This window comes from Drosophila innubila (genome assembly GCF_004354385.1).
Source record: "Drosophila innubila isolate TH190305 chromosome 3L unlocalized genomic scaffold, UK_Dinn_1.0 0_D_3L, whole genome shotgun sequence".
In the NCBI taxonomy this organism is placed as follows: Eukaryota; Metazoa; Arthropoda; class Insecta; order Diptera; family Drosophilidae; genus Drosophila; species Drosophila innubila.
Window position 1 is genome coordinate 23,405,513 of NW_022995376.1, and position 26,552 is coordinate 23,432,064.

Genomic DNA, 26,552 nt, shown 5'->3' on the forward strand with positions numbered 1-26,552 from the left:
TAATATAAAAACGCAGATCAAAATTGAAGGTCTGAGGGTATTCAAAAGTTGCAAAGATTGGTTAAACATTCGTTGCTACGATAAGGGAAAAACAAACTCGTCAAAATATAAAAATAATTATAAACAAGTTGTATGAAATGTTCTCATAAAGGGACTTTACTAATATGCAGTAAATAGGTACAAATTATTTTAGTTTTTATACTTTTTAGTAATTAGAGTCTGCTCTACTCATTAACTGGAAAAACATCAGTTGATCTCCCTTTTTGAGTCATTTATGAAGCATTGTGTACTTTAGTTTCTTATAAGCTTATTTTCAAAATGCTTACTAAGATCGATATTCATTATTTTTATACACAAAAGTGTAATGAGTTGTATGAATTAATTCACTTAAGGAACCATTAATAAATCAGTTTCTGTGTGTTGCCTCTACATATTTATTGGTTGAATATTAAAAAAGAAAACAATAAAATAAATTGTGATTTGCCAAGAATAATGTATAATAAAAATATGTCAATAATCCCTTCCCACTTTCAGTGTTGCTTGTCATAATCATGTCACTTGTCAGTATTGGACCCTCTTATTTGTGGGTGGGCTTTGGCTCAGCAGGCTTGACATCCTTCGCATCCGGAGCAGCAGCAGCAGCTGCTGTGGTGACAGGAGCTTCAGTGGTCACAGCCTCAGCCGTGTCCTTGGCAGGTTGTGCACCTGCGGCCACCTTGGCCTGATCAACTGGTTTTGCCTCATTGGCAACAGTTGCAGTTGTTATGGTTGTTGCTGCAGTTGTTGTTGTGGTCTTTAGTCCAGTCTCCTGCTTGGCAGGACTTGTCTGATTCAATGTGGCAGCTCCCTTTGTATTGGATGTTGTCCAATGAACAACATCGCCAGGCTTGGCCAAATGTTGGCTATGATCGGCCAGAGCGACAACGATCAGGACAAAAAAGGCAAACAGGCAAATATTTTTCATGTTGATACACTTGGAGTATTTATCAAATTTTCTAATTAACGAATTTGTTGCTGTCGATTTCACTGCTTGAGCTGTTCTGGACTTTTAACTCAATTTCGGTCAATTTATATGCCATCAGAAAGTCGGTTTATCAATTTGTCAGCTGTTTAGTAGTCGACCAATTTAACAGCTGTTAGCTGTTAGTACAGTCACTCTTCATTTCGTTAGTCAGTCTCTTGCTTGGGTATTGCATTTAAAAAAGCGACAAATATAGCTGAGGTTTTGTTTCACTTTAAGATAATGGAGTGTGAATATTGAAACTGTCACAACATATTAATTTTCCAATTCTCACAAACACAACTGTATTCACTAAACAATCTAGATAAAGCATTCAACCTTGAGTTTGGGGTAGAGACTTCTTAAACCTGTTAAAAATGCCTTGAATAATGATTCATATTTCTTATAATTATTAAATTATTAAAAAACAATATTTGAATTATTTCACTTTCTGAAAGTATATCACAATATATCACGATACACCGACAAATCAGTGATAAAACTTGAGTTGGCATTGTTCCAGTTGATGTTGAACAACATCTAAGAATCTGTTCATATGTCAAATGCACTTAAAACTTTTGTTGCAACCAACCTGTGTGATGAACAAGAAACTTGACCTGTATTTGGCAGAAAGTTAAAAGCAGCCGCAACTGCATCGACAATATTTGCATTTCTCTAGGTAAATGGAACACAATGCGAGCAATGTACATAAATCAGCAATGCATATATGCTCTATATAACAAATGTATACATGTATGCATATATTTGTTGTGTGTGTGTAAGTGTGTGTGTGTACTGCTTTCATATTTATATTTATATAGTCGAAAAGAAAGCAATTTGAATGGAAAAACGAGGCGAGCAAACAATTTGCCTCACGGCGTTGACGTTGAAAACGACTTACGCAAATGAAAGTTGCTAAGGCAAATGTGTGTGTGTGTGTGTGCGTGTGTGTGTGTGCGACACAGTTACAACAAAAGCCAGTTCCCGCCTGCAGCGTCCAAAAGTCGTTCAAGACCAAACTCAGAGAGCAGACCAGAGTCCAAAGTCCTTTTAAGAGTTGCTACTTGAGAAGCAAGTGCGTCAATACGAAACAGCTTAGTGTGTGCCATTGTGTGTGTGGGTGTGTGTATGTGTGTGTGTGTGTTTGACAATGTCAGTCGTGCATGGCAGCAGAAAAGTCCCTTTTTTGCCACTCCTCCTCGTCTTACACCATTGAGCGCTATATTTGCCAATTCACGTTATAAACTTGTTTTCAATTTCAAATTCAAATGCTGTCCTTGCAAGTTTGCGCCTGGTAACGGGATACGGGCTACAGGCTACAGGCTACAGGCTACAGGCTACAGGATTGTAAAGGCTACAAACTGGGACACACAGGACTCTCGGTAACATTTGTAGCCAAGACACATGCATTTTAGCGGGAAACAGCAGCGGCATCAAAAACCTTTTCAGAAACTCTCTCCTGCGAAAGTTGCATTCGCATGAAAATTCTTAAGTCACTCTTCCACCAACTTTTCCCCCTTCCATCCTGTTCTCCTCCAAAGAGGGAGTAACTTTACCCACACTCTGACACTCACACTCATAAAAGCTGGACGTGTTCTCGTAAATTGCCTCACTTTTTCCCCATTTTGATCGCTTCATTTTTCTCTATGTGCGTTTGTCCCTGGTTTTGCATTTCCCATCTTTTTTTTTCCTTTAGCGAATCTCTATGCAAAAAACTTTTATAAAATGGAAAAAGTTTTATAATAACCATGTAGTTATTAGAAGCCTGCAGATCAAATCTTTAGTAATTTGCAGGAATTAGCTAGAAGAGAGACAAACGCCAGCTATTCTTTAGTCCAATCCTTCTCTCTTACTCTTCCCTGTTCTCTTTTCCTCCTTTTCTCTTCATCCCTCGATGTGGGCGTATGTGTAAAATGTATGTCTTTGGGTCATTTGCTTAAAAACTTTAACACGACTTTGTCGCTTACAAATTTTTGACAAGTGAAACTATTTTCTTCATTTCATGTAAAAAGAAAAGCCGAAAGCCCACATTTAAATTAAATTAATAATTTAAAACATTTCTAAGAGCACGCTATAAGTTTTTATAGTAAAGAATAATTAATTCAGGAAAAAATAATTAACATTTTACTTTTTAATAATGCTCACATTTGTAATTTAATAAGTTATTTCTAATTAAAATTTCTAATTAATAATGTTTATGGGACTATTGCATATCAACTTTTCTTCTGTCACTGCGGACGGCAGTTCGCGTTAGTGACGAAAGCAGCACGAAGGGTGCGAAAGGCGACTAACTATATATACAGCTAAGTTGGAAAATTTGCTACGACTGTCCGATCAGATGGAGTTATATACCGATCGACAGGTTTAGTTCTAACTTACAAAATGGCGTACTAAAACTTTTTCTAACCAACCTGGGTCATGAGATACGGGGGTGTAAGTGGGAGGGGAAACATTTTGATAATTGCAGCTTATGGGGCCGTTGGGGCTTTTTTAAAAATTCTACTTAAAAATACGCGTCGATTGATACCTCAATCACCCAAATCCGATAACTGGTTCAAAAGATAATTAAATTTGAAAATTTTAGTGGACTTCTCAAAATGAAATGAAAAGTCAGTTTGTTTGTCTGTTTCTCTGTTTGTCTGTTTGTCTGTTTGCATCAAAGCGCTAAAGAAGCTTAAATGTAATGATGGGATTGATTCCTTTTCAAAATCTAGAAATGTTTGTTCTACGACTTTTTCAATTTCCCGCTAGTTTAGCGGGAAAACGCTAAATCCCGCTAAAATTGAAACCTCAACAGTTTCCAAACCATAGAAGCTACAGATATGTTCTATATATCATTAGAAAGGTGTGTTTGAGGGCTTTTAGGCGTACCTTTAAACTTTTTTTCTAAAATACTCAGGTAACATTTTACAGGTGAAATCAAGTTTTTTAGCTTACATTTTGGCGATTTCTGACAAAACGGCTCTAACGATTTTAATATGTTGTAATACGTACAATTTCGCGTTTTTTGGTATATGAAACATAAATTTTGGTTGAGGGGTTCGGAAGATATTACCTGTTAAGTGAATAAATACATTTATCTATCGGTCGAAAATCACGTTTTAGTACGAAAAACTTTTTGGTTTTATGAGATATCTCAACCAAAATGATACAATATGCATTTAACTTGGTTTTATATATTCTGACCAAAGTTGGTTAAAATCGGACCACTATATCATATAGCTGACATAGGACCGATCGGGTAAAAATTAGGTTTTAGTATGAAAAACTTTTTTGTTTAATGAGAAATCTTAACCAAACTAATACAATATGCATTTAACTTGGTTTTATATATCCTGACCAAAGTTGGTTCAAATCGGACCACTATATCATATAGCTGTCATAGGACCGATCGGTCCAATATTAAGTCTTAGTATGAAAAACTTTTTTATTTTACTAGATATCGTAACCAAACTAATAGAATATGCATTTATTTAAGACTTATATATCCTGAACAAAGTTGGTTCTAATCGGAACCACTATATCATATAGTTGTCATAGGACCGATCGGGTGAAATCCAAGTCTTAGTATGAAAAACTTTTTTTTTCATAGTAAGTACGAGGTCTCCGACAGTATAGTATGCTCAGCTGTAGCAACGCGAGCAAAGCGAGCAGGGGGCGGGGCCCCCTAGTTTTTCTTTATAATTGAAGAAAAAAAATTTTTTAAATATGAAATACGTTCAACAACTAAATTTTTATATTTTACTATTTGCCTGCATTAATGATAAAGTTACAATGTCAAAAGCGAAAGCAATTGCAAAAATTTCTGATATCCCACAAAAAAAACCTCTAAACGAGGTAAAAGTCTAGTGACGAAAGCAATTTCTAGACCCAAAATTTCTGATATCCAATTTTGTGACGAACAAAATTCAGTTTAATCTAAAAATTTTAAATAAAAATATAAATTAATATAAAAAAACGAAAATTGGCATTCGGCACTGCGCAAAAAGTTATTTTTATGTACAAAGAAGATCACCCTTTTTACTCACAGTGCACAATGCCAATTTTCGTTTTTTTATATTAATTTATATTTTTATTTAAAATTTTTAGATTAAACTGAATTTTGTTCGTCACAAAATTGGATATCAGAAATTTTGGGTCTAGAAATTGCTTTCGTCACTAGACTTTTACCTCGTTTAGAGGTTTTTTTTGTGGGATTCTTTATTTCAGTTTTTCATTAAATTAATTAAGATTGAATTATATGATATCAATTATAGATTGAATGTATATTGTATACTGTTTACTGAATTTACATCCAAAGTAAGTTGTGAATATTATGTCTTTCTTTAATTTATCAATAAAATAAAAAGAAACAAATAACAATTATCATGATTACAAATTCTTCTTGCGACGTCTTTTCAATTGGTATTTGATCCCTTTTTTTGTATTCCTCTTGGCCAAATCCACATATTCCGAGGCATTGTTCACGTTATACTGAATGCAATCGCTTAAATTGCCCTGAGACTAAACGATCATTTTCATATCCTTGCATGAAGAGTGCAGCTGCCTGATGCATGTCTACAGTTTTATAATGTCGGCATGCCTATACTGGATATCTAAGATCATTTGCTTAGATATTTCAGTATCAGTGAACAGATTTTGCAAAGATAGCGATGGGCTCTCCTGTTCCAACATATCGTTCAATTCTTCTTTGCTCATCGAATGTCCTGTAACTTCCAGCTGACGTTGAATTCGTGTCTTGGAGCACTCACGAAAATCATTTTGAATGCGATTGTAATCGATTAAAATCTCTACAAATCTATGGAGTAATCCTGAGTGCTGAATATTTTCAATGGTTTCTATAATTATTTTTAATTCCTCACCTACTCTATTTTAATTTTTCTGAATCTCGGTCAATAGATATTTCAACAGATGAACCGAATCTTTTTCTTGTATCTTAGCAACTGATCTTTGGAGATTATATAGCATTTCTCGTATCTCTTCTATGATAACGAAGAAAGCTTTCATTTCACTATCAATTTGGAATATTGTTTCCTCCTCCTCACCTTCTTCTTTCTCGATGTTTCATATTTCTCTTGCAGAAAGCAATTCTGGTAGTTTATCTTTAATCATTTTGCTAAAACTCAATTTTTGCTGTTGTCTTTGCTAAACTTAAAAGACAAGCTCCAAATTCATATCTTACTATATAAACTTTTATTCGAGATAGCTCACAAAACAGAGAACATTTTAAAATATTTCAATTCAACATTTATTTAATTTTTTATCTTTTGATGGATCAAAATAATTTAAAGGTTTATTTGGTTCTAGGAAATATAAAAGAAAAGCATAGTTTATGAACACATAAAAAATAAAACAACTTTAATTCATTTGCGTTTTTTATTGATTTCAAATTGCTTATAAATGGAGTTTGACAAAAAACCACAAAATTTAATAAATATATAAATGAGATATTGAAAAAGAAGTTTAAAATAAAATATTTTTTACATTCATTTAAACACAAGCAAATCTTATAGAGCTTTGAAAATATTAAACCTATATTAAATATTAATATTTATAAATTCGATAAACATGTTTGAATAGTTATCGTGTTATTTACTTAAGATAAGAGTTTTTATCTTATGTTGTTTTGAATAAAATACAAGACAAATAAGTTGTTGGAAAATAAATAAATAAAAGAACAATGTGAAATATTAGAATCAAAATCATTATTATTGAATCATAAATCATTGTTTTCTTTTTTAATAAGTATTATGTCCGAAATAATAATTACCAACTCTTAAAAAGGTGATACTTATTCCTATTTTTGAAATCATATGAATCCGTATTGGAAGTTCAAATAATGTGCATTTAGTTGATTTTAAATTGATTCACAACATTAATCACATCTATTTCATGTATTTTATTTTCAATTTCAATATGCTATTCTTACCTTTATATTTCCATTGAAAATTGTGTCGAATGCCGTGTTCCAATTGATTTGAGAATAAATATTTTGCGTTTAACCAACCGATAAGCGATTCAAATGGGGAAATTGCAAAAGGCTGGCCAAATATAAAAAGCCAAGTTTACGAGCTGTAAAGAAATGAATTTAAAGTGAGTTTACTTCTTGGGGCGAATCTTATTGAAGCGTATTAAAAGCAGCAGGTGAATTGAGTGTAAATAATGCTTACAACTTAAAATCAAGCTTCAAAATTCTAATACAAATGTTTGTTTTTCACGTGTACGAGTGTGTGTGTAGCTCTGAAAAATTTCAACTGAAATTACGCATCTTTAAGATACGCCTCTGATAGCGAAGCTGAATTTGAAGTGAATTTAAACTGTGTTCTGTTGTCGCAAGCCAAAATGTTTTACCACCACGCCTCCAACATGTGGTTACTCAGACGGAGCCCTAAGCACGCGCCCACAACCCCGCCCCCGCCCCCTTTTGCTCGGCAATCTATCGTTTACATTGCTGCCCACTTTGCATTACACAACACACACAGGAGAAGAGACAAGTAAAACATGAGAAATTTTAGCAACAATGTTCTCGTATTTTCGGAAGGTACAAAATGCTTTAAACTTACACAAACAGGACTCACACACACACACACACACACACACACACACACACACACACGTTTATACACCTCAAAGACATTGCTTAGCAACAGTTACGCATATTTTAAGGACTCCTTTGCTTGTCAGCAGCCATTTTCATACGAGTATATGTGTAATAGAGCGTTTTTTGCCGCTGCAAATATTTTTAAAGTTACTGCAACTCGCGAAACTTTGCGACACTTTAAAATCATGAAATAGGATTTTGAAAATTGCTCTACCCATACAGGTTGTCTGTTCAATGCGTGGAGTGTGTCCTTTTGTTTGTATTTCGAGTATTCCCTCTCTTTATCTTTTCGACATATTTGTGTGTCACTTTGGGTATTTGTGTTATTTTTATGGCCAAATGCCTTTGGCTAATAATGTTGGGCAACGCTAACTGAGAGTTTTACCAAAAGTTATGAAGATAGTTTACATTGTCTTGTTGTAGGAGGCGGCCTGTTTGGCATTTTTGGCATTGCGTATACGCACAGTTAACTTGTAATTTAGGTGGACCAGCATGATTGAGTTTAATAGATAGAAAAACAATTGTTTGCTGATAAATCAGTAAATGCAATTAGTTCAATTTTTCTAAATAAATTTTTTTTATATAATGTTTAATTTTTTATTTCTTTTTTTTTTTAATTAATTTAATATCTTAAAGAATAAAATGTGTTTATTAAAGCCTTAAAATATTGTATCAAAACTATTTATATTGTTCTTAATTAAAATGATTAGTTTAATTTAATTATTATTCCACTCCTATGGTTGTTTTGGAAATTATTTATTGTGTATATACACTAACAATTTATAGTTCTTGAAAAAAAAACAACAGTTTTAGCTGATAATAAATGAAGTATAATATATTTTTTTAATTAATAAATTCAATTATTTTTTTTATTGTTTCAAAAACTCGAGTAGCCAGATTGTGATTTTTTTAAAATAAGTATTAGGTATTTTAATTTTTTCAATTATGATTGTTAGATGTATTTATAAATTTTATTTCTATATTTATATAACTTTCAATTGTATGCTTTCACAATTCGAAATTTATGATTTATGCGTGCGTAGCCTTTGAGATTTTGACAACGAATAAATCTGCCATTAAAATGTTCTCTCCGAGGCAGCTGATCGCCCGCTTGCCGAGCTTACAATTGCAACAAGTGCATCGTATTGTGATGCAGTTTTGTATACACTTACAGAGAGGGTAGCCAAGACTAGTGTCAAACAACAATCGCTTAGCTACTATAGAAACAAACTGGAAGAGTATCAAGTTTTCAACATGCTGAGGAGTCCTGCTAGTTCCTGGACCTTGGGCCGGGCAACTTGTAGGCTTCACTTGCTCCTAGTGGCAATAGGTGAGACAAATAGGCAAACTGCAGAGCTGCAGCTGCAACTGACAGTTGATTCGCAGAGCAACCACATAATCGGCTTACGACCTTATCAAATTACCAGAAGTGGTCACAGTTTCTGATGTGTTTCTGCGGTGGCTTCATCCAATGTACTGCAAGTTAAAAAGCACAACGAGTCAACAAGCTAAAATCACTTTTGAATAGAAATGTGCTAATGTGCAATCTCCCAATTCTATAATTTTATTACTTCTTCATATTGCATATTGTGCACCCTTTTTAATTGTAGCCTCACTTTAAGTAAGGAAAATAACTGTGCCTAATCTGAATTCCATTTGCTACAATAAATTCACATAAGCTTCACCCAAATGCCTTCAATTATGTTTTCAACACTGTATGCAACTAAGGTGGCAGTTCCCTTTCCTTTTCTCCCCCTGCCTTCGTTCCCTTCTATACGGTACATGGCCAACGGCAGCGGCTTAGAACTTAATTTCCTGTTTGCAGTCATAACCTGGCTGCAGTTATGCTGCCATTCAGTCTCAGGCAACACACGCAATGCAGCACAGCACAGCACAGCACAGCACAGCATTAAAAAAGAAGTCAACACAAAAGTGTACAAAGTCACTTAATTAAATGTTGCTCATACGACACGTAGTACAAGCGGACAAAGCCAAAGTTGCCAACAAAGTCACAGCATGTTGGTAAATCCTTTGAGTAACTCTAAGTCTCTCTCTCACTCTCACTCTCTCTTTCCGTCTTCAATGTCTCCCCTATGTAAATACACTTAGCTACTGCCAGCAACACCTTCAACAAAAGGGGCCAGACATCCTGGCGATTCAGTCGAGGCATTGCAATTTTCGTTGCACAAAATCCCCTAATTAAATGTAAATTACAAAATGCTTCAATGCCAACTGACAGCAAAAGTGGCAAGTGGCAAGTGGCAAGTAGCAAGTGGTAAGTAGCAAGTAGCGTTGTCATTGCAATGCCAGACAAGTCAGCTTCAAGATGCAGCTGAAATTGTAATTTTCATGCTTATTACAATATTTATGCTCGCTAAGCAGCCAGGAACATCCCCTGACTCGACTCAACTCCAGTCGACTCCAGTCGACTCGTCTTGGCTTTGGCTTTGGCGTTGGCTTTGGCTTGTCTGTGTCCTGTTGCCATTTGACTTTTTGTCTCCTCTCATTTTTCTTTATATTTTTTTTCTCTCTCTTCGTCGAATTGTTTTCTTATCATTAGCGCTGATGAAATGTAAGCCAAGGAGCAGCAGCTGACGTCAAAGTTTCGTCCTTGCTGTGTAATGGCTGCCATTTCCGTTTCAGGCGACACGACACGACACGACACGCGCCACTAAAGCCAACGTCAAAGCCAATGCCAAGTTGCAGAATATTGCAGAGCGCTCTCTGGCACACGGCCCAGCAGCTCCAACAGTTTCCGGTTACTTCAGCTCACCTTCCCCTTTTCCCGTCTCAGAGATTCTTCCCTATTCGCCTGTCGGATGGCAATGTCTCCAGAGCTTAGGTAAATGCAAATCCTTTTACTCAACGCTCAAGTCCTGCTGCCAAAGTGAGACATTTGCATTACATTTTAAAGAGCAGCTGCAACCGCAGTAAGGTCTGCTTTAAAATCAACATTATTTCCCATAATTCAAAGACATTAAGTAAACAATTACATTTTATTTATTAAAATGGCAGTACTTTTTATCAATTGCTTGTTATTAAGATTAAATCCCCCTTTGGTTTACTTCATTATAAAAGAAAAGAATCTGTTTGAAATAAGATTGTCAAAATTATTTTAAATAAAACATTTGATAATTTGTGGTATTCATCAACATTTAAAAATCGGAATAACGAACTTATAAAACAAACTTGAGGATGTTATCGTTATAAAATAGATAAAAAACTTAATTAATTAATTTCTAAGACCAGCTCAACTGCAATAAAGACAGCTATAAAGCTATACATATTTTTTATAACTCAATGACATTAAAAAACAAATCAACTTAATTTAATAAAACTGTAATACAATTTTATATATGTTTTATAATTAATTCTTTGATCGTTGTTAAACTGAAATACTCCTTTTATTAACTTTTTGATTAGTTATTAATTTGTTTGAAATAACAATGTCAAAAATATCTGACATAAGATAATTAACAATTTCTACTTGAGACATTAACATTAAGTAAAATAGTTAAATATACGGGCAAAATCATAACGTTTAAGATTATTCGATGTTTAAATTCAAAAATGCAATACAAATGTCTTAAATGATCTCAAATAAAACATGTAAAAACCTGGCGAATTTGTCATAAAACCGTAAACTGGAACAGCTACGATATAAAAGGATTTTAAAGCTGCTGCCGTTATAAACCTAAACAGGCAACAGCAATAAAAGTGAACAGCATAAATCAAAGCCAAAACTATTTTCATTTCAGTATACAAAATCGAACGCTGTGAGGAGCCATTAAACCGCTTGCCATTAAAAGGCAGTAGTAAAAGCTTTACAAAATGGCAGCAACACGGCTAAAAGCTGAAGCTAAAAGACTGAAGCTCGACTAAGCAAGGGAAGAGAAGCGAATAGAAAGAGGCTGACTGACTGCCTGACGGACTGACTGACAGAAGGCGCAATTGAGAAACCCCAAAAACCAAAAATAGAGAGAGAGTGCAATGGGTAAAAAGTAAGAGTCGCGTACTTTTTGGCGATGCCTGACTGCGTGCAAACCGCACGCGTAATAAAGTTAACGCTCAAAGAGGCGCGCACACGTGTGGGCGTGGCACACACACACACACCAATACACACATTGAGTAGGAGAGTAAACTCGTAGCTAGACCGGAACCAGACCGAGACCAGAGCCTGCGGTTTAGCAATTGCTGCAAAATTTGACAGTTTTCCAAAAATTTTCGCAATTAGATGCGAACTACGACAATTGCAAATGGCTGCCAGGCTTAGAAAGCAGGGAAAAGGGAAGGTGTACATATGTGTGTGTGTGTGTGTGGGTGTGGGTGTATTGGTTAACGGTTCGTCGCCAGCAACAAAACTCTTAACGGTGCTCTCGTCAAGTCACAGATTCACAGTTTCAGTTTCAATTCCAGTTTTAGAGTCTGTTGACAGCGCCTACAGATTTTTATTGCCTCTGACATTTACACAGCATTTGATGTTTATTGAAGTGATGTGTTCGTGCGTGTGTGTGTGCGTGTGTGTGTGTGTGTATGTGTGTATTTAGTTAAGCGGTCGTGCGGCAATAAGGCAGCCGCTTCATTGACATGTTCACATTGTTGCTGCTGCCACACGTGGCGTATGCGCAATGTGAATATGGCAATGTTAATGATTTGAACAGCAGCCGCAAGTGGAAAGCAGAGCAAATAAAGACGAAGGGATGCGAGTAGAGGCAAAGTTGGTTTTTAGTGCCGCCTAAATGAAATAGTTTAGAGGGAGAACCATAAATGATGTGGCTTGGGTTCTGTGTGTAGGTGTGTGTGGGTGTGTGTGGGTGTGTGGGTGTACGTGGGTGTGCGTGGGTGTGTGAGTCTGTGTTTACGGTCTATTAATATTCAATTGTGAAAGAAAATTTGTGGGTTAAATGTGTCCCAAGTGTGCAATTTGAATGCTGTGAGTGCTGAAATGCAGTGAAAGTTTGAAGAAAGTTGTGTGGTTAACTGATTGAAAAGCAGAAGAGAGAAAGAGAGAGAGGCAGGGAGTTTGGCGAAGAAAGGCTATAGTACAGAGCATCAGAAATTGACAGCAGAGATTTGAAATGACAGCAGAATTATTCAAATTAACAATTAATTGGCAATTTATTTAACAACTTAATTAGACAATTTTATTTTCCATGTGAATTTACTTTTATAAATACAAAAAAAATGTGTTAAATAAATTCGTATTAATGGCTATTGTCTTAAATAAATTTATATTTTTACCAACAACTTAGCTGAATATTCTTAGTTATGATTGAAAAGTTAGTTGATAAATTTTTTTTTGATCTCAAAAATAAAAATAAATTAATAAAAATTCTTACTATAGACTTAAATTAGAAAGACAAATTAATAAATATTGCTCTCTAAGTCAATAGATATCACTGTCAGATCCGATGAATTGATAAAACATTTAAGAGGTATAAATATTTATAATAAAAATAACTACTTATTAGATAAATAAATAAATGTAATAAAAACTAAATACTATTTTTGATAAAATAGATACATATTTAAGCGTCAAAAATTCTTCTGTTCTAAATATTTTTAAAATTTTCTTATTACCAACTGCAACTTCTGGAAGTTCTTTAAAAAGTCTGATTGATATCTCCCTAAATTCTTAAGTTCTTAGCGATTATCCATAGTTTTCCTCTTGCTTTACTATTTCTTTTAGATGCTATTGCCTTTACACCTTTCAATTTAGCTGTTGCCTAACAATTGTCCACTTGTGTCCTTTTTCAGTAAGGCTTTTTTGTCGAGAGGCTAAAACAATTGACCGCTAAGCTCAGGAGCAGGCTGCAATCTCGGATAGAGTGAAGCTAGTTGAAACCCAGGCCGTGGCAAAAGGCAAGAACTATAAAAGCCGAGCACTTACAAAAACGCCCCAGCACTTGACTACAATTGCGACTATTAGACTAAAGCTGCGTGCCACAAACATGATATTGCCACGGCTGGGACTGCATTCAAGATGGGAAGCTGCCCAATGGCCCATTGGTAGAGACCATAACCATAAAGGACGCGAACGAAGCCGCGAGACACGTGCGAGTGCTCGATTATTGACATTGGGGGAGAAAAGAGAAAGATATGGGGAAGGAAAAAGGAGCTGACAGGAAGAAGTTTTGAAGCACACTTACGGGCGCTAAAACTCAAACATAAACAGAGTCTGAAGCGACTGGGAAACTAAGCAAAATGGTGTTGGAAAATTACGCAAAAATCGACAGCACAACAAGAAAAAATAAATAAAGAAAGAAAGAAAACTAAGGAAACGAAAATCCATGAAAATGCCAACGCAGCAGAAAACAAAACACAAAAGTTCCGTTTTTTGTCAAGAGAAGGAGAAAAATTGAAAAGCAGCGAGAGAACACACATAACACTTGCTAACAAGAAGTGTTTGGTGTTGACACGCGCACACACACCAATACAATAACACATGCATACATAGACAGAATCACACCTACACAACGACACAGTCATCAATAGCCGTACAATACAAAGATAGCTGTACAATTACTGCGGCAGCCATTTTGAGTGCCATTGACAGATTTCCCTTTTGATTCGGTTCCTCATGGCCAACGAAAAAGGCGTCTGTTCAAGATTTGTATCCTTCGCATGTGAACCAGTTGTTCATTTGAGTGGAAAACTCAAATTGCCAACTGTATAAACGTGATAAAATTTCGAATTTTAACTTTCCGTTTTTATAATAATAACGAATTGTAAAAAATAGAAATTTTAAGATAATAGATTTTTTTATAAAAATATTTTCAATTTATTGAATAATTAATTTGTTAGTTAACTATAATAAATTATAAATTATATCAAAATTAATTTTAAAAACAATTGTCTGTTTTCACAGTCAATTACAGTCAAGCAAAAGTGTTTAGAATATGACAATCTCTTTTAGAGTTGAATATTCAAATTTGAATATAATTTGTATGTTCAATCACGAGGTCATTTGTAAATAGTTGACAGCCAGTTTCTCCTCACAGTAATTATACCTCCTTAGGTCTGGCTCAACAAATTCATTCACTAGTTCATCAACATCAATCACATTTCTTATGTCTTTTCAACTGTCGCAGCCTCAGCTATAGTATTTTCTTAGTACTCAGAATTCCAAACAAGTCTAAAAGAAAAACGACGGCGCCAGTGGGAAGTCTACAAAAGTGAAAAGAAAAAAATTAAACGCTTTGTTCAACGTATTTTGCTTTTATTCTCTGTCATTTGCCAAAAATTTCCTTTATTTTTCACTCTGTTTTCTTAAGCGAGTCTTCTCAGAAAAGTGTCGGACAGAGCTTTGTTGAGAGCAGCGAAACTTGTGCAAACAAGGCAACAATTTAAAAAGCAATAATTGAAAACCTTTATGGCATACCGAATGAAAGTTTTGTCAGCTGTGTAGATGCCACACCTCCAACCCCCAACACACACACACTCACACACACACACACACACAGAAGGCAAACACAACTAAAGCGAACAAATGTTTATTAAAGTTTAAAAGGAAATTTCAGGCTGACTTTTTGTAGCATACTTTGCGGCGCTTGCTAAGCTGATTAAATTGGCAAATTGGCAATAGACACGCCCACATTGCGCCCACATGGTGAATAGCTGCTAAAAGCAGCTGCTAAGCTTAAACACGCGTGCATTGAAATCAGTCGAAAAACTTTTGCTTCGTCGTCACGCCCACAAAAGCAGGAGGAAAAAGCCAAAAAGCGAGTTAACTAAATGCCTTGAGCCGAAATAGTCGTACAACGAATCGATTTCGTTAGCTGCAATTTCTTTTTCTTCTTCTACCACTTCTTTTACCTATTGTTCTCCTTGGCGTTGCCAGTCAAATTTTCGCATGTGCGCGCCAAATTAGATAGCATTCAAAAGCAATAAAAAAACAAACTTTTTGCAATTGGCAACAAAAGGCAGACACAGGACTTCCAAATCCGGAAGTGCCAGTCCAATCCTAAAAGCTAAAGCCAACTTGTTACCACCAACAACAACAGCAACAAGAAAAAATTGGTAAATAATGGCGTAGGTGGAGTTGTTCTATAAACTGACTATTTGTAATTGTAGTTCAGGCCCAACAATCGGCAAATAGATTGCCAAAAGCACTTGGAATAATTCAAAAAAAAAAAAAAAGAGTAGGTATAACAAATAGAGAAACAGTGAGAATAGCGATAAAGTTGGAGCTGAAGTTTGTATTAGCTTAAAGCCTTTAAGCAATTTAAAAAATTTATTTTACTCAAATGGAGATTTTTTTTATTAATAAATTAATAATTATTATGTAAATTCGTAATATAACCTATTTTTTTATATATTCATCCTTCTTGAATGGAGATTCTTTTAATTATAGGTGCATTTTAATCAAAAAATAAGTTAAAAAAACACATTTTTATATTTCCTTCATGTAAAATTATTTATAATTAATTATTTTTATATTTAAAAAACGGAAGTTTATCATCTGATATCAGTCTTATAAACTAATATTAAAATTATGTCTAAATTAAATAAATTAGTCAGTATCGAGAACGTTCCCGTTGAGATAAAATTTTACAATTTAAATGTTGATATAAATCTTACATAATTTCTATCTGCAGATTTGATAAATAAATAAATAGACAACAACAATTTCAATCAATGCTAAGGTCGACTTCAGTTAGATTTCTTTTTCTTTTTCACAGTCAAAGTCAATCAAGTGCATTTAAAAAGTGTTTTAAAAAAAATTCGTAAAAAAGAAAGTTAGGACAGGGAACGCAATAAACTTTATTGCCTCGTTGCACAACTATCGAAGTTGTTGTTTTTTTTTTTTAATAGGATTTCCGTTTGCTTTTTGTGTGTCCTGTGCGAAGGACATGCCAAGTTTGTGTCTTGTTGGCTTTGTTGTTGTTGCAGCTGCTGTTACTTTATTTGAATTTGTCTAACGGTCGCGTAAATAGCCTTGAGCAGCCGGCAACAGCCATTCAATTTTCAGCTAGCCCCCTCCTCTTTTTCCTTGCCCAGCTCACATGTTCAAGGGCGTGGCAGTCGGCCATGTTTCTTCAGCGTGTGTGTGTGTGTGTTTCTTTGTGTGTATGTGTACACATATGTGGTGCCGGAAGTGGCTTAAAGTCATATCCTGTGTACGCCAGCGTCCGTTTGGGCTGCACATTTGTGCCTCGATTTTAGGTTTACCCTTCCTTCCTTTTCCGTAACCCCCTACCGCCTGTCAATTCTAAAATAAAAATCAAATCAAATTCATCAAAGAAATAAAATAAAAATTTACATTTCGCCGCGAATCGTTTAAAGATTTGTGAAAAACCTTTTTCAGAGTTTGGTCTTCATAGCTTTTGAAGGATGCAAAAGCTTGTGGCTTATTGGGCGTAGTGCCAAAAATGTTAACAGGCAAACAGGAATTTGGCCTTGACAAATTTCAGTGGTTTTAAAAACCCCCTTTAAAAAGAAAGAAGATTAAAAATATATAAATGTTGCCTTTAGACTTAGACTTAATATTTAAGTGAGTACTTAATTAACGTAAAGCAATAAATGTATTTCTAATACATGTTATAAATTAATGCTACTACACTGAAAAAAAAGACGAAGCTCTAAAATCAAGAACATTCATCTTAAATATTTTGTTCTTAAAAAAAGATTATTTTAAGACCAAATTATAAGACCAAATAAAAATCTTAAATTGTTAGGAAAGTATAAATAGGTACTATCTCGTATCAAACAAATGATGGCACCGTGGCGCTCTGGTTAGAGAGGCCGCTTCAGTTGTGAAGCAGCAGTAGGCGGCGGTTCGAATCCCCCCGTAACAAATTAAAATAACATTTATAAAATTACTAAAACAGAATAATATATAAATAAATCAAAATTTAAAAATATATAAATATAAAAAATAATTTTCATTTATTTTATTTTTTGATTTTAATTTTAAGAACATTTATTCTTAAAATAAGAACTTGGTCTTATTTAAAATGTTCTTAAAATCAAGATGTGTTCTCTTAATTCAAGAATTTGAAGTGCTCGACGCATTTTTTAGACCAAAAATCTTAGTTCTGAGACCAAAATCTTGATTTTAGAACATTATTTTTATCAGTGTACCAAATTACACGTACTCCACTTTACTTTTGGTTTCCAAAAATCTTATCGCTTTGGATTAAGTGCCCTCAAGCTAAGCATAAGTCTTTAGACCACATATTTCAAATACGTTTATCAGATATTTTTACCCAATGGCAATAACAAGAGAAACTGACAAATGATTTTTCCGCTTATTGATGCAATCAGGCAATGAAAAGTGCAACAGCATTAAGCCGGCAACAAGCAACACAACGACAACATTTCAAAACAAAATTTTTAATGTGTTGAACAACAATTAAAATCATTTTTACACAAGAAAATGATTAAATTTAAATGGTCGGCAAACACGAAAGAAACAAACGCCGACGGCGAATGTAAACTAAATTAGAGTGCCTGCATTTTATATAAAATTAAATTGAAAATGCAGCTAGCTCACGGCAGCGTCAATGAGTGAGGAGAGCGAGAGCGAAAGAGAAAGAGGAGAAACACGGGTCTGATTAAGGTTAGGGTGTGCCTAAAAGTATGCTTTAAATTAAAACGAGCAGCAAAATGAGTTAGCTGCACGACACACATGCAACACAAGCAAACACACAGCTATATGTAAAGTTTTTAGTATGTTTCTTATGTGAGAGAGCATAAAATGAATACGCTCACACACTCTGTCACACACAAACACATTGACAGTCACAACTACTAAGCAAATATGGCATCAAAATGCTAAGCGTTTGATTAAAATGCGACTTATCACGCTTAAGGAGAAGGGCTTTAAAATACCCTGTACTATAAAAAACAAATCGTTGATTATAAAAACGAATAAGAAAGACTATATACAATATAGTATAATATACCCTGGAATCTTAGTCCGACAAATAAATTTGTGAATTATATTACATAATTATAATATATTAATTACACAATATATAAGGAAACAAATCATTTTTCACCCGTCAATGTTAATTTTAAGAAAATATGTAAAATAATAACGACTACACTTTGTTATAGTGCTTTTAAAATAAGCCTTAACACGTTTAAGTTCTTAAAACTTGAGTAACATATTTCATATTTGGTTTATTAAATGCTTCAGAAATGCTACAAGCTCTACTGTTTAGTATTTATATTTTTAAAACCATATCAAATTCACAGGTTAAAGAAATTAATTATTTATTTAAAAAAAACGTTGGTTGGTAAAAAAGTACCGGAGAAAAGTGATCATCTGTACCAGACATTTTCCAAAAAGCTATGCCTAAAAGTATACCACACTTTTTGTATGCCAAGAAATCACATATCTGAGTGTGTGTGTGTGTCTGTGTACGTGAAATTAATTTGTGATGTCCGCTTTGTTTGTTGCTGGAATCACAAAGATATTGTTCTTGTTGCTGTTCGGTTGAACCAGAGCAGAGAATATGCTGCTAACTCCCAGCCCTAAAAAGTGTGCTACAAATTGGCTTAATTCCCCAACAAAAATAAGTTATTCCGTTTATTTCGTGTGTCGTTGTCGTTGTCGTTGTCGTCGACGCTTAGCGCTCAACGCTTTTCATGTCCCGAAAACTTTTCGCATGTGTTAAAATTAAAAACTTTTCTTTTGGTTTTCTCTCTGGCGTGTGTGCGTTGTGAGTGTTTTTATCTTTTATCTAGCGCTGGTCAGCAAACTGAAGTCGTGTCTTTTTCGCCTTCTATCTCTCTCTGTCCCTATGTCTCTTCCTATATCTATCTCTCTTAGCTCGCTCGACTTCTCTCTCTAGCATTCCTCTTCTCTATATGGTTAAGTAAATTTGTTATTTTTCCCTGTTTATTTTCTTTTTTATCTCAATTATTTAGTCAAGGTCAATTTGTTAGTGTGAGTGTGCTAAGGTGCGGCTCACATACAAAACACGTGGCCTGCGTGTGTGCCCTTTGCGGCTTGCATATCTAAGTAGTCTGGCAGTCTGCACTCAGAAAAAAAATGTTACCCATATTTTCGTAATTTATCTTTTTAAAAAAACTGAGATGTAAAAAACAATCTTATTTTCTAAAAAATATTTTTCCTTTTTAAGCAGAGTTCCTTGAATATCATCATTAGTTAGACTTTCTTTTAATTTAAATTACTTAAATTACTACATCTCTGGCTATTTTAAAAAAGCAGCATACTATTTTATATTACATAATTTAAAGATTTTAAAAAGATCTTTTCTCTTTTTTAAAAAATTAAAAAAAGATAAAAACTTTAATTCTTTTTGTCTATTTAAAAATATTTATTAATTGTTATGGGTTCCAAGTTGTGATTTAAAAAGACATCGAAATATAAAAAATTCGATTCACGAAAGTTATTTTCAAGTACTTTAACTCGATCTATTTTTTTAATGATCTACTAAGCTGATTAATTCCATTTTTATAAATACAATTGCATTATTAAATTAATATTTTTTTTTAGAAAAGTCAATATTGGCAACTCAATCTATTATTCACCGCTATATTGAAAACATATCAATATAAAACTCAATTTGATGTTTGTATTTACATCACAAGTTTATAGCGATGCTTTTTAAAAAGGAAAGTCAAATTCTTATATAATTTATTTTCTTTTAACACGGTTTTGATTTTCGGAGTGTATCAAACGCCTTTATGTTCAACCTGCTTCGAGCTTTGAGTATTGTCACGTGGCTCAGTTTTAAATTGAGTTGGCTAAAATGTTCCATCTCCAACTGAGTTTGAGTTTATTGTTTAGGCCATAAACTGGTATTCGTTGTGGGCTTTTGTTACTCTAATTGCTAAGGGAATTGCTGCTGGCCACATAAAAATTCACACACTTAGCATAATATCATTAAAACCAAATAAAGGTTAACATCAACTGTACCTTTGTTGGGGTCGTAATCAAATTTCGAGTGGAAACGCTTAAAGGAATATCATTTTGACTGAATAATGAAAACAATCAGCCTTTGGAATTTATTTGCAGTTTGTAATTAACGGGTCTTTCGACTGCAATTGTTGTTGGGAGTTTTGTTTAAAGATAAAAGGAATTCTTATAGATCTTAAGAATATTATTCAGTTTAACTTTTTTTTTCCTAGAGCTCAGTCTTTGTCACAGACACGCTTGTTGGTGATGTTAGTAGAGTTGCCAGATTACCAAAAAATAAAATAAGTGCTAGTAAAGTTCAAAAATAAAATCTGAAACTTTGTAAAATTATGATTCATAATTAGTTTTAATGTAACTGCTTATGGGCTAATTAAAGAAATATAGCTAAAATTAAAAGTCATGCATGACTTATAGCTTTTGAAATTCTACTAAAAAATTAAATTAGTTACAAAGCTTTAAGCGGATTTATCTTACAATTCTGAGACTGTTTATGGCTGAATATTTTCTGCTTATTGCCAAACAAATTCCTCTTGATTATCATCAGGTTTGCGCTCAGCATATGCCCCAATGCTTTATTCCGCTTATACTTTAACACTTTCCCCCGTTCTCTCTCTTTTTCTGCGCTTTCGTTGCATCCGTCTACACTGCAATTTATCCCTATCCACCCAACACTTTGGCCCACTTCAAATATGTACAAACCTTAATCACACTTTGTGATGTTGCAGCTGCACTTGAGAGGCAAAGATGAGCTTGGGAATAGAAATATTCGCATTACTTGTGCAGCAAGCACGAGGTATGCAACATAATTTTTAACCTTACCGCCGCGGCATGCACATAAATTGTGCAGTTACCCAACACTGTCCACGACGCCATTGCCACCTCCATTTGAAGATTAACGCGCGCGCGAGCATAAATAACAAGCGAGTGCAACTATTGAGAAGGCGGCAAAGAAAACGCAACAATAGCAGCGAGAAGCAGTGAGAAACAGCGAAAGAAAGAAAGAGAAATGCGAGGGAGGGGAATGGATAGTCAAATTTATATTTCATAAGTAAATCTCACGCTCTTCTGTATCTCTCTCTCTCTCTCTTTATGGTATAAAAAACTTTTGCATTACGTGCCAGTGCAGTCGAAAAGTCAAAGTGACGGCAAAGTCAACAGACGAAATTGCAACCCTGCAGTTAGCTTTTGCGAATGAGTTGCCCGAGGCCAACTCCACCCATTTAATCTCTAGAGAAAGAGAAAGCGAGAGGGAGAGAGTGAGGGTGGGGGTGAGGGTGAGACAGAGCAAGTCTAGAGTGCTGGCAGCATCCTTAGCTGAATGTAATAAAAACCTGAAGTACGTTTGTTTGATAATCCCATTTTAATATTTATAGTAATAAACGCTTTTACGCGTTGGCGCCTCGTCTCGATTCCGGTGCCACGCCCACCATTTTGGACTCAAGCGTCTGAGGGCTATAACTGTGGCATATTGGCCGCCTGTTGCCCGCCTTTGGCATTGGCGTCTTTTATTAGATGACTTCTGCCTTACTTTTTTCTCCTCTCTGCCATTTTTATTTATTTATACGCGTTTTTTTTTATTGCCTCACTCGACAGCAAAATTGAGGGGGAATTTTGGGTTTAGTTGAACTGCTTAGCAAGTCCATTTCGCATATATACTCGTATATAGTAAGTAATACAAGTCTTTCGCAACTCACATCTCTCGATTACTTTTGCAGCACTTACATATTTGATTTGTGCTGATTGTGTCTCAAGACGATGGGGCAAAGTTTATTTTAAGTCAATTTTTATGCAGTCAAGAATCATCTGCTTTACGTAGGTCTCTCTCGCTCTCGCTCTGACTTTCCCTCTCTCTTTTATACTTTTTGAAGAAAAGGATTGCTTCGGCAGACGTCTAGCTGGTAGCTTAGCTTTAATAGCAAAGTCAATTCAATTGTGTTAGTCTTGCTTTGAACTGACTGACAGACAAACAGACAGACAGACAGACATTTATTTTATGTTTCACGTGGCGTATGCGTAATGCAGCTCACTGATTTACTTAGGCGAGCTAACAGAGTTTGCTCAGCTTAAAGCAAGCATTAAAAAGTGTTAGATTTACTATTGACAGACTCTAGACTTGAAAGACTTTGAATAATTGTCATTTATTGATATTTCTAGCTGAAAAACTAATCATTAACCTCAAAAACAAAACTCCATCGAAAAGTTTTCTCTCTGCCAGATATGCAGCGGAAATATTAACTAGCTGATAAAAATAGAAGAAAGCAAATCCATTGTCACATTAAATTCAACTTACTTTCGGTTTTGGTTTTATTACTCGCAGTTGTCGCTGCTTCTGTTCTTTGGGAACGGGACTTGACGCCATTTGTAATCAATGTCGAAATAATATGGCGGTTTCGTTTACGTATTTTCACTGATTTCCCAAAAGCAGACGGAGCACCCACAACTTGGCGATAGTTTTCTGTTTGAAATGCAAGGCAAGTATTCTTCCTCTCTCACTCTCTCTCTCTCTCTCTCTCTGCCTATCCCTATATATCTGTCTCTGTGGCAGGCTCTAAGGCGGCCGCCAAGGATTTGCAGGGTCTCCAAAAAACTTGGTCCTTTCGCTGGGCTGCTGTGGCAGGTCGGGTGGCATTATCTTTTGGCAATGCCAAACACTTCCGCCGAGCGACAAGAACGATAAATTGTTGCGGAAAAGTGTTAAGCGTGGAAAAGTTCATGGCAAAGTTTCGATGTGCTCGCACTTTTATTTAGGGTTCATTATGCTTTCTTATGCTACTTTCCGACAACCTCCACTGGCTGCCTTTGTTTGCACTATTGAAAATAATGATTACACGCTTACGTTTTGCTTTTGCTTTTGCTTTTGCTCTTCCTTTGCTCTCTTCGTTCCTCGTCCGTGTATGCAGAAAATTATGCTCTTGCTAAAGAAATTGGCCAGAGCGAAAACTATAAGCCGATTATCAGCAGAGTTTTATTCTTTTTTCTTGTGTTTCGTGCTGCTGCCCAATGAGGCAAACAGCGAGATGAATGCCTCTTTGAATAGTTGTTGCTGGAGGCTGTTGGCTGGAGGGAGGCAGGAGACGACGAGTGATTTCCCTTTCAGGGAGTAGAGACTCGACATTGCATGTCATCAGAGTTATTAGCGCTAATGCTCCATTAATGGGCCGTCCATAGAAAGAAGCCTTATTTTTTGTCCAGCTTTTCGGCAGGTAACAGAAGCAGCCTAAAGCTGTGGCATGTGACTTGTGGCAGGTGGCAGGTAGCTGGTGGCAGGGGTTCAATTAGACCACCCCAGTGTCAGATTGAGCTTAGCCTATCTGTCCATCTGCCCTTCTGCCTTTCTGTCGACTCTCGAGTGTCTCTAGGGGTTTGGGATTTGTTAGACAAGATTGCATTAAACATGCACTTTGAAGATTCTGTGTGGTTGTTAAGTCAATTAGTAAAGTTATTTATAGAATGGGAACTCAGTAATTTTCCTGATTTTAAAGACACGTTAACGTTTTGCCAAATCACAAATAACTATGCTTCAATTTGATCATCAATCATTTTTGTGCATATTAAAGAAATATGCTGAAACAGCTGATGGCATTGTATATTTTTGTTAGATCTAAACTTAATAGAGAATTCTTATTATTGTTCATCAATCAATCATCAAGGTGTTATCAATCATTCATTAGAGTTGCAAGCCTGGTCAGAAATATATGCGTTGTTAATTAATAAAAGGTTTGAATAATTGGATAGGAAATGTTTTAAAAATTTAATAAATTGTGACTAATAATTTACTACTTAAGAAGACTTAAATATTTCGTAATAAATTATATGCATTTATGTTTTCGAATACAGCAGAAAAACACTTTTCTAATTTGGTTGTGTCAATTTTTCAATCAAGAATTATTTGATTTAATATTTATTATAAAACTTAACAAGTAATTCTTATTTGAAATGTTTTGAATAAAATTTGAAAATTAAAGTAATGGTTTAATTTCCATATAAAAATTGAATTATAGAGTTTATTCTTATTTTTATTACTTAAATTAATTTAAATAATTAAAATTTTTTAAAATCAAAAATTTAAAATAAAAGTTTGTCATGTCTTCGAATTTGTTGTAAAAAAATAACTTATGTGTATTATAACTCATAATTAATATTTGCGGTACCTGAAAGAAACTATCTCCAAATAACTCCTTCTGAATCGAAATATCTATAGTTTATTCTACATCAATGTATAATTATTTTCTGAGACTTTTCGACAGGTCGTAGATTTCCTGGATCAAAAAGTATTCACTGATCATCTAATTTGTTTTCACTCCTTTATTCATAAGTAATTCCCCTCTTATAGTCTAAGAAAGAGTTAGTCAATTTTTATACACAGCACTCGTATTTCTATAAAATTCAATTCAATCTACAATACAACTCCAGGAATATTTGAAAGTGATACACACGAGTGTATGTATTAAGTATTCAACATGTGAGTGAGTGAGTATTCAGGCACTCATAGTGTTGTAGTATGAATGAATACATGTGTTGATTGAATAAAACAGATATTGATATACATACTTGTATAGTTATATAGTTATATATACATTTCTACAAAGAATGCGGTGCTCCTGCCATCAATGGCCAATTGAGCTGAGTTGAAAGGAAAGCGAAAACTCAGACACAGATACAAATCGGCGAGTGCATGGAGAAAACAGTAAGTAACAGTGAGTTGAGAGGAGTAACGGAGTAACGTAGTAATGGGGGAAATCCTACCTTATTCTCATCCATTGAGTTGAGGCAGCTATGTAATAACATTCGCAGCTATTTAGAGCAATTTTTTGCACACTTCTTTCAACCTGCTGCGAAACTGTCAAAGGGAAAACGACGTGACACAAATGAAATGTAAAAGCAACAAAGGACGACGCGTTGAGCAGGCTAAGGAGATGGCTAAATGGGGTAGACCAGGAGAGAGGGAGAGGGAGAGGGCGAGGGCTAAAAACTAGCTGCTTTAACTTATTTCGAGGCTGTGAGTGGCTCTTGAGCAAAGGAACTTGGCATGAGAGCTTGAAGGCATACAATTTTCATTTCCGCTTTTATTTGCAGTGCGAGCCAAAGGCAAATACCAAGATCTACATTGGGTAAGGGAAGGCTACCAAATACCTTGCTGTAAAGAAAGGAATTTCTTTTGAGTTACTTTAGTGGGGTAACAAATGAAAAAATATAACAAAAAAAAAAAATAAAAAAAAAATAAAGGGGGAACGCAAAGAAAGGACACATGTGTCCTGCTTGCCTAGGACAAAGTTTGCGCCATTTGCGCTGCCTTAAGGTGTGTTTAATGAAAAGTTGCCAACTAGCCGAGTCCGGACACATTAGAGCTACTGAACAAGAAGAAAAAGTAAAAGACAACGAAGTGGAAGCAGCTGGACCAGACAATAGACAGACAATGGTCCAAAGGATGCAGCTGCTGCTTCTTCTTCTTCTACTTCTTCTTCTGCTGGAGGCTGCATCAATATCCTGTTGCCATTTTGCGCTATTTACAAATGAAATACGCCGCAAGTTTTCGAGCCAAAGTAACCACGAAAATTAAACTTTTGCCTCGTTTGTGTTTTGTCAGTACACAGAGAGAGGGAAAGAGAGAGATAGATGGGAAAAAATGGGTAACGAAAAGAAAAGGGGAATAGGTGGAGGAGTGGCCAAAAAGTTTGCACAGAACGAAACTGCAATGAGGAAAATGAAATTAAAATGGGCGAAGTGAAGAACCAACAAGGTGCAATTGAAGTGGCCATCCTTAAAGTGGATACCACAAAATTGAGATTGTCTGCTTCTGCAAATATTGGAGATTGAACTTAACTATCAACCCCAACCACTGTCCTATAATTTACCTCACAGGTAGCTACAATACTTTATTAAAATCGTATCCATATATTGTTAAAGATTAAAATATTTTACATAAGTAAGCACAATAAGATAGGGATATTAACATATGTTATGCTTTGCGCAAGTTGTGCTAACATTGTGATAAGATAACATCCACAAAAGCAGTTTTTATTACAATTTATAACGCATAAATAGAATTTAAGTGAAGT